Consider the following 17,979-nt stretch of genomic DNA (forward strand, 5'->3'; position numbering starts at 1 on the left):
TTTACTGAGGCAAAGAATTAAGAGAGACGGAAAGCGAAATGGTAAGAAGGGTTCAATAACAAGAGGGAGTGAAAGGGACAAAGGAAAGAAGACGGTGGATCAGTGGGGGAGGTCACTGGAGGAATGACAGCACGGTTAAAGTAGCAGAAAGATAGACGATGGTGTATGAATGTAGCATAGGATAGGAGTAGAGGATTAACTTGTGACATACTTTTTTTCCGGTACTTAAGCTTTTAGAAAACCAGGAGTGATGAAGGACAGACAGGACTGTGTGTGCCTCTTTGTTCAAACCACCTGCCTGCTTGTGGTTAAAGTCCAGTGCCGTTGCGCCCTCTTGTGGTGTACCTCATGAACTGCACCTCCCATTTTTTATTTTTTTCAAGCTACAGCAACAAAACAAGAATGGTACCATGGAGTTATATCCACCTGAATCGATACTATAATCCTCATTTAACGTCATTCCATAACTTTACCTCTCACTTATGACTTAATGGGTTTTTATATGACGTTATTTCATTTTTGTTTGACTTGACAAAAGACCAAACTAAGGCCTCATCATCCGAGCTTATTTGAAAGTCTTACTTTTGGGTCACTGTGGTACAAGTTAACGTTTCATACACAGGTACCTGTATTTACATGTAAATGTGTATTTTATTTTGTTCCTCTCGATGGGTCATCGGCTGTAGATGCTGTTGTGTCTTAGCAATAGTACAACACCAGTGAGAAAAAGGCAAGCGTTTGAGGAAGTTGACGATTCGGGGGGTTTGCTTCGACGCTTCAATGTCTGGTTCTAGTGTAAGCAGGTTCACCGTCTAGTCTAGGGCTGCATCTGCACTGTGTTTTTGTTTTAAAGCACATACAGTCTATTCCAAATACGCCTGCAGTCCACAAAACTTCGGAGTTTTTGAGTGCCAAAAACAAAGTAGTTGAAACTGAGACCTTTTGAAAATGATTCGACAGTTGCCTGCATTTACTTTCAGTTTGCGGCCTCATCTCAGAAATCCCTATTCTGATGTTTCATCATTGTCAACTTCCTCTTTACACTGGCATGTTACATGCATTTTAAAATGTGCTGGTACAGACGCAGTCGAAATACTCATCTGGACAGACACTTATACGCAAAGACAGTATTCAAACAGAAATGTAGTCATGTGGATGTAACCTAGCAGTGTAGAGTTTGGAGGTAGTCGGTCGGGGCAGGGTGTTGGCAGGCTGGGTGAGGGTGGAGATGTTAGGACCTGGTCCACACGAAGTGCCATCAAGGACAGGATCATAGGATCATTTTAAAATAATGTCCTGGTGTCATTGCCAGACACTTAGATTGGTTTCACTCCAGAAAGGCATCATCATATTGCACCCACATTATTTTTAAAAGAAGACTTTTTTTATAATCAATTAATCTTTCAATTTATTTTTTGTAAAGAACATGTTAAAAATGTTGATCAGTGTTTCCCAAACCTGTGCTAAACTAGCATTTTAGCACAATTTTGTCTGTTAAAGGTGCAGTAAGCAAGATTTTATTTTTTTTAATATATATATTGATCAATAATCCCATCATATATCCGTTTAGTGCAGGGGTTCTCAAAGTTTTGATACCTGAGGGCCAATTTAGGAACCCAACATATGACTGAGGGCCGCCAAAGGGAAAAAAAATCCCATTTGTAAAAACTATGTCGTCCAAAATTTGACAAAACCGACATACTATACTACGTTGTCCAAAATTGGACAAAAATGTCATACTATACTATGTCGTTAAAAATTTTACAATTTTGGGGGAAAAAAGTTTGTGGTCCAAAATTTGACAAAAATGTTGTACAATACTATGCCGTCCCAAATTTGACATTTTTTTTCCAAAAGAAATTGGTCCAAAATTTGACAAAAATGACATACTATACTATGTCGTCCAAAATGTGGAAAATTTTTTGGGAAAATATTTAAAAGCCAAAATTTGACAAAAACGTCATACTATACTGTGTCACTATGTCATCCAAAATTTTATGACATAGTGAATACAGTTCTACAGTTTTCACTTATTGGTCTGTATCCAGTAATGTCCGATAAACATTTAACAAGCTTAGTACCTCCTGGATTAAAACTATCAACTGTTATTCATTGCGGGCCACCAGAAATGTTTCTGCGGGCCGCCATTGGCCCGCGGGACGCACTTTGAGAACCAATGGTTTAGTGTAATGTAAATGAAATGATATGAGCCTCCTATGCTGTGGAGGAACCCTACAAAAGAAAGTTGAAAAGAGAGTAGCACAATAAACACAATTAAAACACAATGTGGGCGGAGCCTCTCAGAAGGAGAAACCAGAGATTACCACTTCATACGACCGACCGCTTTCTTTTAGAGATTAAGAGATCATGTCAGATGGCCACCATCCCAAAACATCCCTATTTACAACTCTCTCTTTTTTTGTTGTGATCCTGCCTACTGGAGCTTTAATCACTGACCAGTGATCTTACGTCCACATTCAATGACTGACAGAAGCCCTGACCAGTCTCAGAGCCCTAATCACACTGTTACACGGTGTGTGTGGATGAGTGTGTGTGAACTGTGTTCACGACCAACATCCCCCCGCTTTAGTTTTTGATGCCACGACTTCTTAATTATTGCTTTTTAATATAAAACATAGTTACTTGTTAGCATTTTTTGACATTATATTATAGATTAATTTGCCTTTTTACATATATGTTGTAGTCATATTACTCTTCTTTTTTTTTTTGTTACAATTGGTTTACGGAAAGAATGCTGTTTTTTGATTGTTTAACTGTGTACAGCCTTGAAGCTGATATAAGCTGAACTTGTCTTTTCTTTGGAAAAGGAATATGATGGTAGACTTTTATATGAGTGTAAAAATGTATTGAATTCTAATGAGCAAGTCAAACCCGAGTACACTTGCTCATCTGTGAGGTAACGGATACTTAAAGCTGCTGTCAGTGACTTCCTGTCCACCTCAGCCCATTAACCTTTTTTATTTTTTTTGAGGGGCGGGGCATTTATTTACAGACAAATAGCCTAATGGGGCATTCCATTTGGAGTCGCAACTCGGAATTTTCCGAGGTCACAAACTAGACTTGACCTCATCAACCCAAATATGGGATTACAAGATATAGCAGCAACCATACAAACAATGCTATTTTACCCTTAACTTGACTTCTGTCAGAACGGTGATTATCGCAGTATTCCATTGCAATTATAGCATTCGTTATGATATTTCACATTATTTAATAAAAGTGTTTGCTTTGATACAAAACAGTACATAGTTCACAATCTATGTACGTGGTGGCTGCATCAGAAGTACTTTTATTATTATTATTATTATTTGGTTAAAAAACCACACATCTTAAACATGGTATTTCACTGACGGCAGGTTTATTATTTTTTTTTGTTTACATATCATCTGTCCAGCTCCTGGTCTGCTACTGATCTAACCCTGGTCTGCACTGAGCCTTTGCTCAAACATTTGTGAAAACCGGTTTTCATGTCCTCATCTCTTTTATCAGCACAGCGACTCATGTGCAGGTGACATGGTGAAACTGGATTATTTTTTTAAAAGCTTATGAAATGTCTTCTTTTGTTGGAGCAGTTTACATACACAGACTTTAAAATGACGTAGTTACTTACATTGACTTTAATGTGTCTGTATGTTATTAAAGGAAAGGGTTTGGTTAAGCATTAATTTACCAAGAATTTATTACCACCTCTCCTAAATCGCTGAACTAAATAAATTGAGTCTGATTCCATGATGGTATTATTATAACTACTATTATTGGGGATTAAAGGGGTAGTTCAGTTTTATTGAAGTGTGGTTGTATGAGATACTGATGCCTGCTTGAGCCTACAATACTTCAAGAACATGCTCACTGCTTTATCTTACAGTAAAACTGAAAACCTATGTTCCCCAAGTCACAAAATAGTCCATTTTAACATAATATCGGATGCAGCAGTGGAGTGAATCCTGTGCACTGTGACTTAAAACCGCTGATTTTATCCATGGTGCACGGAGTTGGTTGCTTAAAAAGCAGTTTCCAGTAGGAAGAGGATCTGAAGTAGCGAGATAACTCTGCGAAAAATAACCTTAAAATGTATGTATTCGGTCTACATTATAAAGTCCTGCAGTCAGTACCTCATACACAAAACACAAAATACCTGAACTTTCCCTTTAAAGGCTTTGGTTTGTGGTGTCTGCAGCCATCTAACACCTGCAATCTCGCCATTTCAGTCAGTTTCTCGTCATTAACTGTTGATTTTCTTTTTTCCGATCGTCAATGAAGGCAGCACCAACTCTCTAAGTGTGTGTAAATGTGAGCCTTCGGGTACGTCCTCGTCTGTGAGGGAGGGAAACCGCCGCTGGTGCAGGAGAGACAGAATTCAGCCCTGTGATAACAAATACAAAGTGTAAATAATGCAAACATAAATGCTGGAGTATGGATGATTAATACAGCAAAAAATAAAAAAAATAAAGAATGAATGAAACAAAACATATTGTTCTTAAAGTCTTATTTTACAGCTCCAAACACCATACACGCATATAAATCACGGGTTTACCTCTAACTCTCGAGTAATTTTTTTTTGTTTATTCATTAAAATATGGATATTGTTATCCTGTTATAAGGATTTGCAGGAAATAAAAATGTGTGATCCGAGAGAGAAAAAGTAGTGTTCCCTGACCGGGAATCGAACCCGGGCCGCGGCGGTGAGAGCGCCGAATCCTAACCACTAGACCACCAGGGAACTGATGTGCAGAATCGATACATGTACGTAGATATATGTACATAGGATCAATAGGAACAATTATTATATTATAAACAGTTTGTGTCACTTTAAGTGACAGCGCTGACGTATTGAGTAGGAGCGCCTGTAGATTTGTGTGAGAGGGTTCAGAAGTGTAGAAGGTGTAGGAGTGCGTCACATCCAGCAGAGGGCGCCCACTATCAGCCTTAGTTCTGCACTAGGTGTTGTGACATTTTGACATACTTTGTCTTCTGGCAAACATAGGGGACAAAATACACCCTATTTCTCCAAGTTAACCTAATTCCCTGGTGTCCTAATGAACATGTCTGTGACATGCTTTGGTCGATTATCATAAGGATGAAGCACCACAGCAGTTCAGTCACCCTGCCAAAACAGCCCTGTTCAGAACACTGTGTTTAAAAGCATCTCTTTTGGTCCACCTTCAAAAAAAAAAAGTAAAACGAAACTTAAAGGGACACTGTGTAGTATTTATGGGTTTATATTAACCCAAAATCCACTTTTTTTATACATATTATGTGCTCCTGCATTGTCTAGTCGCTGTATAATAGTTTTTGTTTGTTTCATTTTCGTAGTGTTTCAAAAAGTCATGTAAAATAACATGACCGCGGACCGCGGTTGCATAGCCACTGTTAGCGACGAGACGCCGTGTTTCTACCGGAGCCTGTAAGGACAAACGCGCGAGAGAACAAAACGAGCGTCTCTTTACTTGTAGCGGAAGTCCCGCCTCCTCTCTCTCCGCTTCGTCTGCTACGGCCGCGGTAGCTCGCCCTCTCCCTCGCCTCACGAACCTCATCTGCTGACACGGAGAAAGACGACGAGGACGACATTTGACCAGCTGCGGATACCGTAGCGCTCAGGGAAGGGAGGGGGTGAGCGGAGGAGCAGTTCTTTGCTGTAAATTTCAGCCTCTCCTCTAGATGGCACTTTAAACTACTTATTTCCCCTTTAAATGCAACGAGCGTTGCATGAGCCGTTGTCCCATCACATATGCCACAGAGCCAAACTATGTAACTTTAATTTACTTCTGAATACTTTCTGCTGACACTTGACAGAGCAATAATCAGCACCAACACCAACAACAGAAAAAAAAAAACTCACCACATCAGAACAATAACACCATGACAAACCACGCAAACGCCAGAAGAAGACACCTGCGCGGAAACGGTGGCCACTGAAACTGTCACTTACAGACACTGTGCTGTTGATGTGTGAGAAAGGTTTCCACACATACCACGTGTTAACGAAAAAAATCAGGAACCCCCCCGCCCCCAACTCCCCCACTCTCTCTCTCTCTCTCTCTCACTCACACACACACACCTTGTCTCTCTCCCACTGTCTGTAGATGAGTACAAAACAACTTCACTTGGTGTTTACTTTGCGATGGAGATGCAGATGACAGTTGTTTTCTTCTTCATCGGTAAGCTGTGACCGACTGTTTTAATTGATAGTAGTACCTCTTGTTCTTCATACACGAGTAGTATGAAGTACCTTTACTGTGTACTTTTGGAGTAATCGAGGGTCAAATTTTCATTTTTTGCAATAAAAATTGGGGTCATCATCCATTTTTGAAGAAGTATAAATCCTCATTTTTTATTAATAGTTTATGATGACATTGGACTCAGTACAACGTGTACTTCATATACTAGTAGTATGAAATACTTTTAGTGATAATTTTCCAGTAAGCCAGACTCAAATTTCACTTTTTGCAACACAAATGAGGTTAATCTGTCTGTGTGTGTTACAAACAATCACATTGACTGTAAATATGTCAAATTCTGCTATAACACAAACAATTAGACTTGAAATTAAAAAAACGTTTTATGAAGTGACTTTAAATAATATGACATTATCTCATCCTGTGACTGAACCAGTGACCTTCGGGTTACAAAGCTGAATTCCTTTCCTCTTGGTCATGGGCTGCCTGTGATGTTCTCTCTGGACAGTTGCATGGACAGTAATTCCAACAGCTTGTTAATAATCAATGTTTTTGTTTCTATGTTACAGTCATGATCTCATCTGCTGAAGAGAAAGTGACGAGGAACCTGACAGGCACTGAAGGAGGAAACATCACTCTACCTGTCCCTGTGAAGGAGTTTGGAATGCTTTTATTTGGGGGGAAAACTATTGCTGTGGTGAGAGATGGAAATCTGGAAATATTTCAGAAAAACTGTTACAGTTGCAGAATTCTCTGGAACAACAGCACAAGACTCTTTACACTGACAGGACTACAAAGAAACAGCACAGGGGATTATGTGATTAGCTTTCCCATTGATGGCTTTTCCTCTGCATTTAAACTCAAAGTTTATGGTAAGTGAACATATCTTCCACTAATATAGTGATCACTGTACTGGTGAGAACATGCTCATCAACTCGATCCAACTCAAACATCCACTCATTATTCTATGATATGGTCACAAAAAAAGAGCTCTGGTATCAGCAATTTTCCAAATCCAGATATTGATTTAGATCAAAGCTGAAAAGAGAATGAATCGACATAATCTTCCTTTGCTTTGCTTTTCATCATCTATTCATCTATAGTCTACTCACAAAATGTACCACTTTTTAAAATCTTTAATTAAATTCCAGCGAGCGTCCCAGTGCCGGTCGTGAACCCAGAGAGTGTGACCTCCGACGGCTGCACTCTGCTGTGTTCTGTGGACGCAGCTGAAGAGACGACGCTGTCGTGGTACAGAGACGACCAGATACTGAACAGTAGCAGCTCTGCTCTCCCTCTGCCGCTCACTGTGCAGCAGCAGGACTTCAGCTCTCAGTATAAATGTGTGGGTGTCAATCCTGCTGAGAGTCAGAGTCGCCCGGTCACTGTGGAGACTCTGTGCAGCACAGACGCCACAGAGGTCAGCAACACCAGACATTGTGAGGACACACTTTGATTATTTCAACAAATCTATCATCATAATCGTAAAAGGCTGTCAATAAGTGAGTTTTGTTTGTTTGTTTGTTTCTACAGATATAATTAGACTCACCATTGTGTCTATTGTGATTTTTGTTACTGCTGTTTTCATCATCATGAAGATTTGTTTCAATTTCAAGACGACAACCAAGCAAACACAAGGCAGGTCTTTTTGTCTCTTAACACTAACGTCAACCCCGATCATACCATCAGTTATGTCTGTATGTTTTTAATGAAATAGACTAATTTTGCATCATAAATAGTGTCATTGTGCACTAAAGTATTTACCGTCCATATCAACATGCTTTTATTTTGAAATTCTATGAAATATCACAAATATTGTTACTGCGATAGAGTGCACTGTCTCTCCCCTTGAGAGGACAACAAAGTTACCTTCACTGCAGCTACTTTGCTCTCGTGTGCATCTTTATTTGGGTCCAGAAACATTTCAACTGTAAAACTCATGTTTTCAACTTTGTATCTTTGCAGATTCACTGACAAACATCCAGTATAGGCAAAGTCAGGTGAGTCCAAACACACACATGTACATGTATTAACTGTATGACATTCACCATGTATCCTTGTCATATTCCTCAGTGAACATGTCTGTCCAATTCTAAAGACTAAAGAACTTAAGCCACATGAATAGAACGTGTCCACATCCCCCACCAGGCAGAGTGGGAGAATTATTGCATTTGTTTGTCAACAACAGTAAATCTATATCTACATCATGTGTGATGCAAACACAAAGTATTTTGACTCACAGACATAAGGTGCTGGTGTATTTATGTAAGGTGTAGATATACAGTATCTAAGTCAGCCGTATCCTTTGAAATCTGAAAAATCAGAAGCTGAAATCATGACGCTGATCAACACACGACACTATAACACATCAATAAACAAGTCATAAAACACTATAGTATGGTCGTCAATGGTGACGTTTTATACGTCTCTTTTCAGCTTTGATCTAAATCAATATCTGGATTTGGAAAATTGCTGATACCAGAGCTCTTTTTTTGTGACCATATCATAGAATAATGAGTGGATATTTGAGTTGGATCGAGTTGATGAGGAGCATGTTCTCACCAGTACAGTGATCACTATATTAGTGGAAGATATGTTCACTTACCATAAACTTTGAGTTTAAATGCAGAGGAAAATCCATCATTGGGAAAGTTAATCAAATAATCCCCTGTGATGTTTCTTTGTAGTCCTGTCAGTGTAAATAGTCTTGTGTTGTTGTTCCAGAGAATTCTGCAACTGTAACAGTTTTTCTGAAATATTTCCAGATTTCCATCTCTCACCATAGCAATAGATTTCCTCCCAAATAAAAGCATTCCAAACTCCTTCACAGGGACAGGTAGAGTGATGTTTCCTCCTTCAGTGCCTGTCAGGTTCCTCGTCACGTTCTCTTCAGCAGATGAGATCATGACTGTAACACAGAAACAAAAACAGTCAGTATCAGATCAAAACCTCTGATTATTAACAAGCTGTTAGAATTACTGTCTATGCAACTGTCAAGATATACAAGGGTGAGAGAACATCACAGGCAGCCCATGACCAAGGAAGGAATTCAGCTTTGTAACCAGACTGGTTCAGTCCCAGGATGGGATAATGGCATATTATTTAAAGTCGTCAATTAACACTTTGTTTGTGTTATAGCAGAATGTCACACATTTACAATCAATGTGATTATTTGTAATTTTAAGATCATGTAATACAGATCATAAACAGAAGATTATATTTTATTGTACAGTGTATTATCACTCTCCTTTACACACGCAGCATGAAGTACTCTTACTGTGTACTTTTGGAGTAATCTGGACAATTGGGGTAATTAATCCATTACTGATGGATTACCCACATTTTTGTTGCAAAAAGTGATATTTGACCCTAGATGACTCCAAAAGTATAAAGTAAAAGTACTTCATACTACTTGTGTATGAAAACGAGAGGTATTCTATCAATTAAAACAGTCAGGTCGGTCACAACTTACCGATGAAGAAGAAGACAGCGGTCACCTGCGTCTCCATTGTAAGGTGAACACTGAGTGAAGTTGCACTGTGTGACTTTATTGTTTTATAATTATGACTTTATCTCATAAATATGACTTTATCTCATAAATATGACTTTTTATCTCATAAATATGACGTTTTATCTCATAAATATGAACTTTTTATCTCATAATTTTGACTTTTTATCTCATACCTATGACTTTTTATCTCATATCTATTACTTTTTATCTCATAAATAAGACCTTTTTATCTCTCTATGACTTTTAAAATCTCCTACCTTATCTATCTCATAATTTCCACCATTTTTCTCTCCCGCTTTTTTTGTTTCTATGACTCACACACTCCCGCACGCACACACACACACACACACACACACACGCACACACGCACACACACGCCTCTTTGTCTCGCTCGCGCTGTCTGTAAATGGGTCAAACTTGACTTGGCGTTTACTGTGCGATGGAGACGCAGATGACAGTTGTTTTCTTCTTCATGGGTAAGTTGTGAGCGACCTGACTGCAGACGAAAAACCAGAAATGATCTGGATATGATCTGGTCCGGATCGTCAAGCTTTTTTTTTAACTGAACTGGGTCGGCCTGTATCAGGCTCTGATCTTGCAATCCAGATCCATGCCGTTCTTGGGTCGTTGCGCGTTTGGATTAAGGCACGGTTCCGTTTGCTGGATCCGTGCCAGATGTTATCCGAGATATGTGTGGATATAAAACTTGTTTCTCTGGACTCATGAAACGTTTTCTTTTGAGAAGTTGGTGCTTCTGTAAGGAGAGTGATAATGCACTGTAAAATATCTACTGTTTATGATCTGTAACACATAACACACATACTGTAACACACATTCCTGCTTTATTTATTTGGCTTTTAACGTAAAATGAAGGATATTGTGTGTTACATACAATCACATTGACTGTAAATATGTCAAATTATGCTAAAACACAAACAATTAGACTTGAAATCCAAAAAGTGTTATTAATGTGACTGACCTTCAGGTTACAAAGCTGAATTCCTTTCTTCTTGGTCATGGGCTGCCTGTGATGTTCTCTCTGGACAGTTGCATGGACTGTAATTCTAACAGCTTGTTAATAATCAATGTTTTTGTTTCTGTGTTACAGTCATGATCTCATCTGCTGCTGAGAACGTGACGAGGAACCTGACAGGCACTGAAGGAGGAAACATCACTCTACCTGTCCCTGTGGAGGAGTTTGGAATTCTTTTTTTTGGGAGGAAATCTATTGCTATGGTGAGAGATGGAAATCTGGAAATATTTCAGAAAAACTGTTACAGTTGCAGAATTCTCTGGAACAACAACACAAGACTCTTTACACTGACAGGACTACAAAGAAACATCACAGGGGATTATTTGATTTACTTTCCCAATGATGGATTTTCCTCTGCATTTAAACTCAAAGTTTATGGTAAGTGAACATATCTTCCACTAATATAGTGATCACTGTACTGGTGATAACATGCTCCTCATCAACTCGATCCAACTCAAATATCCACTCATTATTCTATGATATGGTCACAAAAAAAGAGCTCTTTATCAGCAATTTTCCAAATCCAGATATTAATTTAGATCAAAGCTGAAAAGAGAATGAATCGACATAATCTTCCTTTGCTTTGCTTTTAATCATCTATTCATCTATAGTCTACTCACAAAATGTACCACTTTTTAAAATCTTTAATTAAATTCCAGCGAGCGTCCCAGTGCCGGTCATGAACACAGAGAGTGTGACCTCCGACGGCTGCACTCTGCTGTGTTCTGTGGACGCAGCTGAAGAGACGACGCTGTCGTGGTACAGAGACGACCAGATACTGAACAGTAGCAGCTCTGCTCTCCCTCTGCCGCTCACTGTGCAGCAGCAGGACTTCAGCTCTCAGTATAAATGTGTGGCTGTCAATCCTGCTGAGAATCAGAGTCGCCCGGTCACTGTGGAGACTCTGTGCAGCACAGACGCCACAGAGGTCAGCAACACCAGACATTGTGAGGACACACTTTGATTATTTCAACAAATCTATCATCATAATCGTAAAAGGCTGTCAATAAGTGAGTTTTGTTTGTTTGTTTGTTTGTTTCTACAGATATAATTGCACTCACCATTGTGTCTATTGTGATTTTTGTTTCTGCTGTTTTCATCATCATGAAGATTTGTTTCAATTTCAAGACGACAACCAATCAAACACAAGGCAGGTCTTTTTGTCTTTTAACACTAATGTCAACGCCGCTCATACCATCAGTTATGTCTGTATGTTTTTAATGAAATAGACTCATTTTGCATCATAAATAGTGTCATTGTGCACTACAGTATTTACCATCCATATCAACATGCTTTTATTTTGAAATTCTATGAAATATCACAAATATTGTTACTGCGATAGAGTGCACTGTCTTTCCCCTTGAGAGGACAACAAAGTTACCTTCACTGCAGCTACTTTGCTCTCGTGTGCATCTTGATTTGGGTCCAGAAACATTTCAACTGTAAAACTCATGTTTTCAACTTTGTATCTTTGCAGATTCACTGACAAACATCCAGTATAGACAAAGTCAGGTGAGTCCAAACACACACGTGTACATGTATTAATTGTATGACATTCACCATGTATCCTTGTCATATGAAAGCTCCCTCGTTCCTCAGTGAACATGTCTGTCCAATTCTAAAGACTAAAGAACTTAAGCCACATGAATAGAACGTGTCCACATCCCCCACCAGGCAGAGTGGGAGAATTATTGCATTTGTTTGTCAACAACAGTAAATCTATATCTACATCATGTGTGATGCAAACACAAAGTATTTTGACTCACAGACATAAGGTGCTGGTGTATTTATGTAAGGTGTAGATATACAGTATCTAAGTCAGCCGTATCCTTTGAAATCGGAAAAATCAGAAGCTGAAATCATGACGCTGATCAACACACGACACTATAACACATTAATAAACAAGTCATAAAACACTATAGTATGGTCGTCAATGGTGACGTTAACAGAAGTATGGACACTGTAAACAATTTATTTATTTTTTTAACATATTCTGCATAGCAATATATCACCGTAAATGGGAAATTTACTATAAATGGGAAATTTTGGGAGGTAAGGCACCCATGCACACATTTGTATTCATATCATTCATATATATCATTTTTCTATATTTTTTTTCGCCCCTCCAGTAGATGGCGTCCTCTGCCACCAACTATATCAGGGGTTTCTCACTCCTTGTCCTGGGGAGCCACTGTCCTGCATATTTTATGTGTTTCCCTGCTCAAACACACCTGATTCGTCAGTAAGCTCAAGCTGAAGCTTGATAACGAAAACATTTATTCGAATCAGGTGTTTTGGCGCAGGGAAACGCCTAAAACATGCAGGACAGTGGCTCCTCAGGACCAGGAGTGAGAAACCCTGGCCTATGATGGCCTACGCCTCGAGCAGACTCTGATTACAGCGCTCACATCCTCATGTGTTTTTGTTCCACCAGGAAAGACCTGATCCATCAGCAGACGCTGACTGCACTTATACATCCACAGTCTACACCACACTGCATCAGTTCACTCTGCAGAGATAGTGATGACGACAGACCCACAGATAGACATCTATTGTAAATAATTAATATATGTACAGTATGCAGTACATGTACTGTACTGCATACTCTGTAGTCTCAGCTACAATATATTAATAAATGAATGAATAAATCCATCCTACCAGTGATTTAATTATTTGTCTACACTATTGTCTTCTCAACTTTACAGATATGACTATTAGTAAATTAAAAATACAAAAGTACATACAATAAATATAATATATAACTAAAGGATACAGTGACTTGATACACACACAGCTGTGGCTGTTATGAAGGCCAGATTTACACATTGACTATTAGACAAAATGATCGACACTGTTGTGCAGTAAAATCAAGCACAGATAAAGTCAGTTATATATATATATATATATATATATATATATATATACCCTCTCTCTGCATGATTCTTATGATCTTAAATCAATATTTTACAGCAACAAATTATGGAAGGTTGAGCATATTTCTGCATTGATTGTTTGAAAGTGCATATAAAGACAGTAGGGGGAGCCAGGAGGAAGAATACTGTGAACATTTGATGAATGGATGCATGAATAATAATAATAATAATAACTTTATTTATAAAGCACTTTTCATACATTTAAAATATGTAGCACAAAGTGCTTTACAAGTTTAAAAACTGCCCATCCCGCACCACCCAGACCCCCACCACAGCACATACGCACACACAAATGCAGGCACATGAACACACACGCACACTCATACGTACATACACACATATAAACAAGATCTACGGAACGTGTTGCTGGATACAGAGGCGCCAATTCAAGAATGGATGAATGAATGATGACTGAATACACTTTTAATTTTCTCCATGTTCCAGTCAAATTGCTTTTGAAACGTGACATGAGGACAGGGGGGAGGTGTCTAAAAGCAGCAGCTCATGTGAAGAAGATGTCAGGTGTCGTATTACCTGTGTGGGAAAACAGGCTTTGATACGGTTTGATTAGAAATAAACACAGCTCTGAGCCAGTTTGACAAGAATGAATCCAAGAAGCCCTCAGTGCATCAATAGACTTTGGTGTGGTGGTGGTGATTAGGGTGGTTTACAAATCAACACAACTTCAGTTTCCAAATTGGAAAAAGGTGTTTGATGGCGAGTTTAAAGGTCACACAGAGTGGTCCTGTTGCACATATACGTTAGTTATGGAGGTCTACTTACATACATTAAGTTGTTTTTATGGTCAAAAACCTCCTAGTTGCTGTAAACTAGCCGATAGAAATCCTCTTCTCTGACCCTGTTTCCCAGCCGCGAGACTTGGAGACTTGAGACTCAAATCTCTCAACCCGGAAGTGACATATCATCACACACACTCTCAGAAGCGCAGCTCCCCCCTCTGGAACGGTGGATGCACTGCTACTCATTATCAAAACATTGTTTTAACAGTGTTTAAAAATAGCTTCTTCACAGTCCCTTTTATGACTTTGACCCAGAGTCAGACCCAGAGTCAGAAGACACTGTCGCTCGTGAAACACCTCCACAACGGACGTTATTCTTCTTCTGCGGTTCAATGTACGCAACCGGACTAGTTCCCTTTTTTCCTGCTCACTTAGATTCACTTGCATGAGCATTCGTGTCACCACATGTTTGTTATTCACCCAGACATATTTCAACAGCACCAACTGTCTAATACTAATCAAGCTGATGCAGAGCTGCCCTGAGGCCCAGTTTACCTGCTTTGTTTTGCCCCATTTTGAGTGACATTCATAACCTTTACTCAGCCTGTAGCATGATTAAATATGATTTATTATAACATGGAGCCAGTGCTAGTCGAAAGTCCATTCGTGAGAACATAGTTATTGTGTAAAGTCAGCTCGTTTCTAGTTTGGCTCAAAGTTATTGTGTTCATTCCTCACCAGGAAGAAGCCAATCCTACACCAGCCTGGTGTAAAACCAAAACATTGATCACGTTAGAGCTGAGAGGGATTATCTCAGAGAGTTTGAATCTGATTCTAATAAAATATGTAAAAAGGTCATGAGACAAATGATTATGTGTCATCTAAAGTATTTTTCCCAGGGTGATTTCCAGAATCCTCCTCCATGTTTTGTGTCCTCATATAGCTGTCATTGTTTTATAGAACATCCTGTTGGCGTTCTCTAACGCTTATGATGGTCTATGATGTTGATTCATGTGGACAGAGTGGCTGATAAGAGGATCAACACCTGGCTGTTGAAAGCAACGTGGGAGTTTACATTCGATTTTCCAGACTAACGAGCATGAACTGGTATCCAAACAAAGATCATGGCAGCATGACAGAGGGTGGCAGATGGCAAAAACAGGGTTAGGTCCACAACATATTCTTCAGTTTCCAAGTTAACCTAGTTCCCTGGTGTCCTAATGAACATGTCTGTGACATGATTTGGTCAAAATACCTTAAGGATGAAGCACCACAGCAGTTCAATCACCCTGCCGAAACAGCCCTGTTCAGAACGCTCGGTTTTGAGTGCATGTCTCTTTAAATGCAAATGAGACACAGGTCACTGAGGCTCCAGCAGCTAACAGGAAGTTAGCATTTGGAAAAGCCATCATTTGCCGACTCCAGCTGGCACATTGCCGCCATATATAACACGTATCCACTGGACACACGTAAATCCTCTGAGGATGGAAGTTTGTGTAGAACTCTGTGCTGCACTGTGGAGCCAAGAAAAGAACACTTTGCGGACTTCCGCCCTCTTCCGGATACTACTGCCCTCGCCTGCACTCTCACGTTTGTCAGGGACAAAGCGGAGCTCCCCGAGACAACGACTCCAGGAATGTCTCATTGTGAAGTAGCAATGAGTGCGGACGTCAACATTGTGTGTTTTATCTCCCTTACTTAGACTGAGGCGGACCACAAAAACACGAGTGAGTCATCTTTTTTTCCTTTTTTCGACTGATAGGGCCTCCAGAGTCTCAAATATAACGATTAAATGTTAATCCTTATATTTGGAGTATCAGGGGTTCTCAAAGTTTTGATGGGGAAAAAAACTGAAAGAAATCCCATTTGTGATAATTTTAATGACCAGATTGCAGTTCTCCAGTTTACACTTATTGATCTGTATCCAGTAATGTCCAATAAACATTTAACAAGCTTATTAGCTCCTGGATTAAAACTATCAACTGTAATTCATTGCGGGCCGCCAGAAATGTTTCTGCGGGCCGCCATTGGCTCGAGGGGCCGCACTTTGAGAACCAATGGATTAAAATGATTAAAAAGTAGATCTTTGCATAATATGTCTCCTTTGAAATATTGTCTGTGAAGGTTTTTAATGAATTGTTGTTGTTTTTTTATCGTGTGTGTGTGTGTGTGTGTGTGTGTGTGTGTGTGTGTGTGTGTGTGTTCTTGTGCTTGCGGCATACTGAGGACCAGTGAGGGTTTTTAACCAACAAAGTGAGGTCATTTTTACGGAGTGAGGACATTTTGGCCGGTCCTCACTTTGTTTTCATTGAAATCACTTCCTTAGGTTGCTATAACATGCTATACTCAATTTGTCAAAAAAAAAATAATCTTATTTTGGACGACATAGTATAGTATGACGTTTTTGTCAAATTTTGAACCAAAATTTTGGGTCAAATTTTTGTTTTAATTTTGGTCGACATAGTAAAGTATCAAGTTTTTTGTCAAATTTTGAACCAAAAATCTTTGGTCAAATATTTAAAAAAAAAATTTGGTCCAGCCCTTTTTGCTCTGGGGCTCCACCTGCAGACATTTTATGGTACTGCAACCAGTAGTTCTTTGTAGATGTTGTTCATGAAGTAGATATTTGTAATTGTGTTGATTTATTAAGTAGAAATGCTGGTCTTCAGTATGCAGCAAGTACAAGAATGCGTGTGTGTGTGTGTGTGTGCGTGTGTGTGTGTTCGTCAGTGAGAGCGTGACTGTTGGTTTAACCGTGACAGACACAGGCGTCTGTTCTGTTACACACCTGACCACATAGTCTCTATAAGAATAAACCTGTACATTCACACAGTGGAAACTGTGACCACTGAAACTCTGTCACCTACAGACGGTGTCCTGTTGATGTGTGAGAAAGTGTTAGAAACCATCCTCTGTGGTTGGTTACCACGGTAACAAGGGTCAGCCAGAGCCATTGTTTGTTCGACGCTTTGACTCACAAATGTCAAGACGTGGTCAAACATATGGCTTCAAAGTCTGGACAGCAAGAGTGAAACTTCTCCTTTTATGAGCTGTTGCATTAAAATGAGACAGGGACACGAGTGGTTTCCTGTCAGTGACATACTTTTAACCACAATCGCATCATACTGCAGTCAGAAAGTAAAGAAGGCTTCATTTGTTTCAAAGACTTAACGATCCGATGTAACTAAAGTCACCTGTTATAGTTATCTCATTTAAGATTGCACATTGTGAGCGTGGTTTGGTCATTGAGGCAACTCGATATCTGCAGACAGAGGTAGAGTCTCGCCCTGCAGGGCGCATGCGCACTTCTTATCTCATAATTAGGACTTTTTATCTAATAAACATGACTTTTTATCTCATAAATATTCCTTTTTTATCTCCTAATCATGACTTTTTATCTAATAAATATGACTTTTTTATCTCATATGACTTTTTTATCTCATAAATATGACTTTTTTTATTTCATAATTATGACTTTTTATCTCAAATATTACTTTGTTTATCTCATAATTATGACTTTTTATCTAATAAATATGACTTTTTTTTTAACTCATATGACTTTTTT

This window comes from Microchirus variegatus, assembly GCF_963457635.1.
Source record: "Microchirus variegatus genome assembly, chromosome: 19".
In the NCBI taxonomy this organism is placed as follows: domain Eukaryota; kingdom Metazoa; phylum Chordata; class Actinopteri; order Pleuronectiformes; family Soleidae; genus Microchirus; species Microchirus variegatus.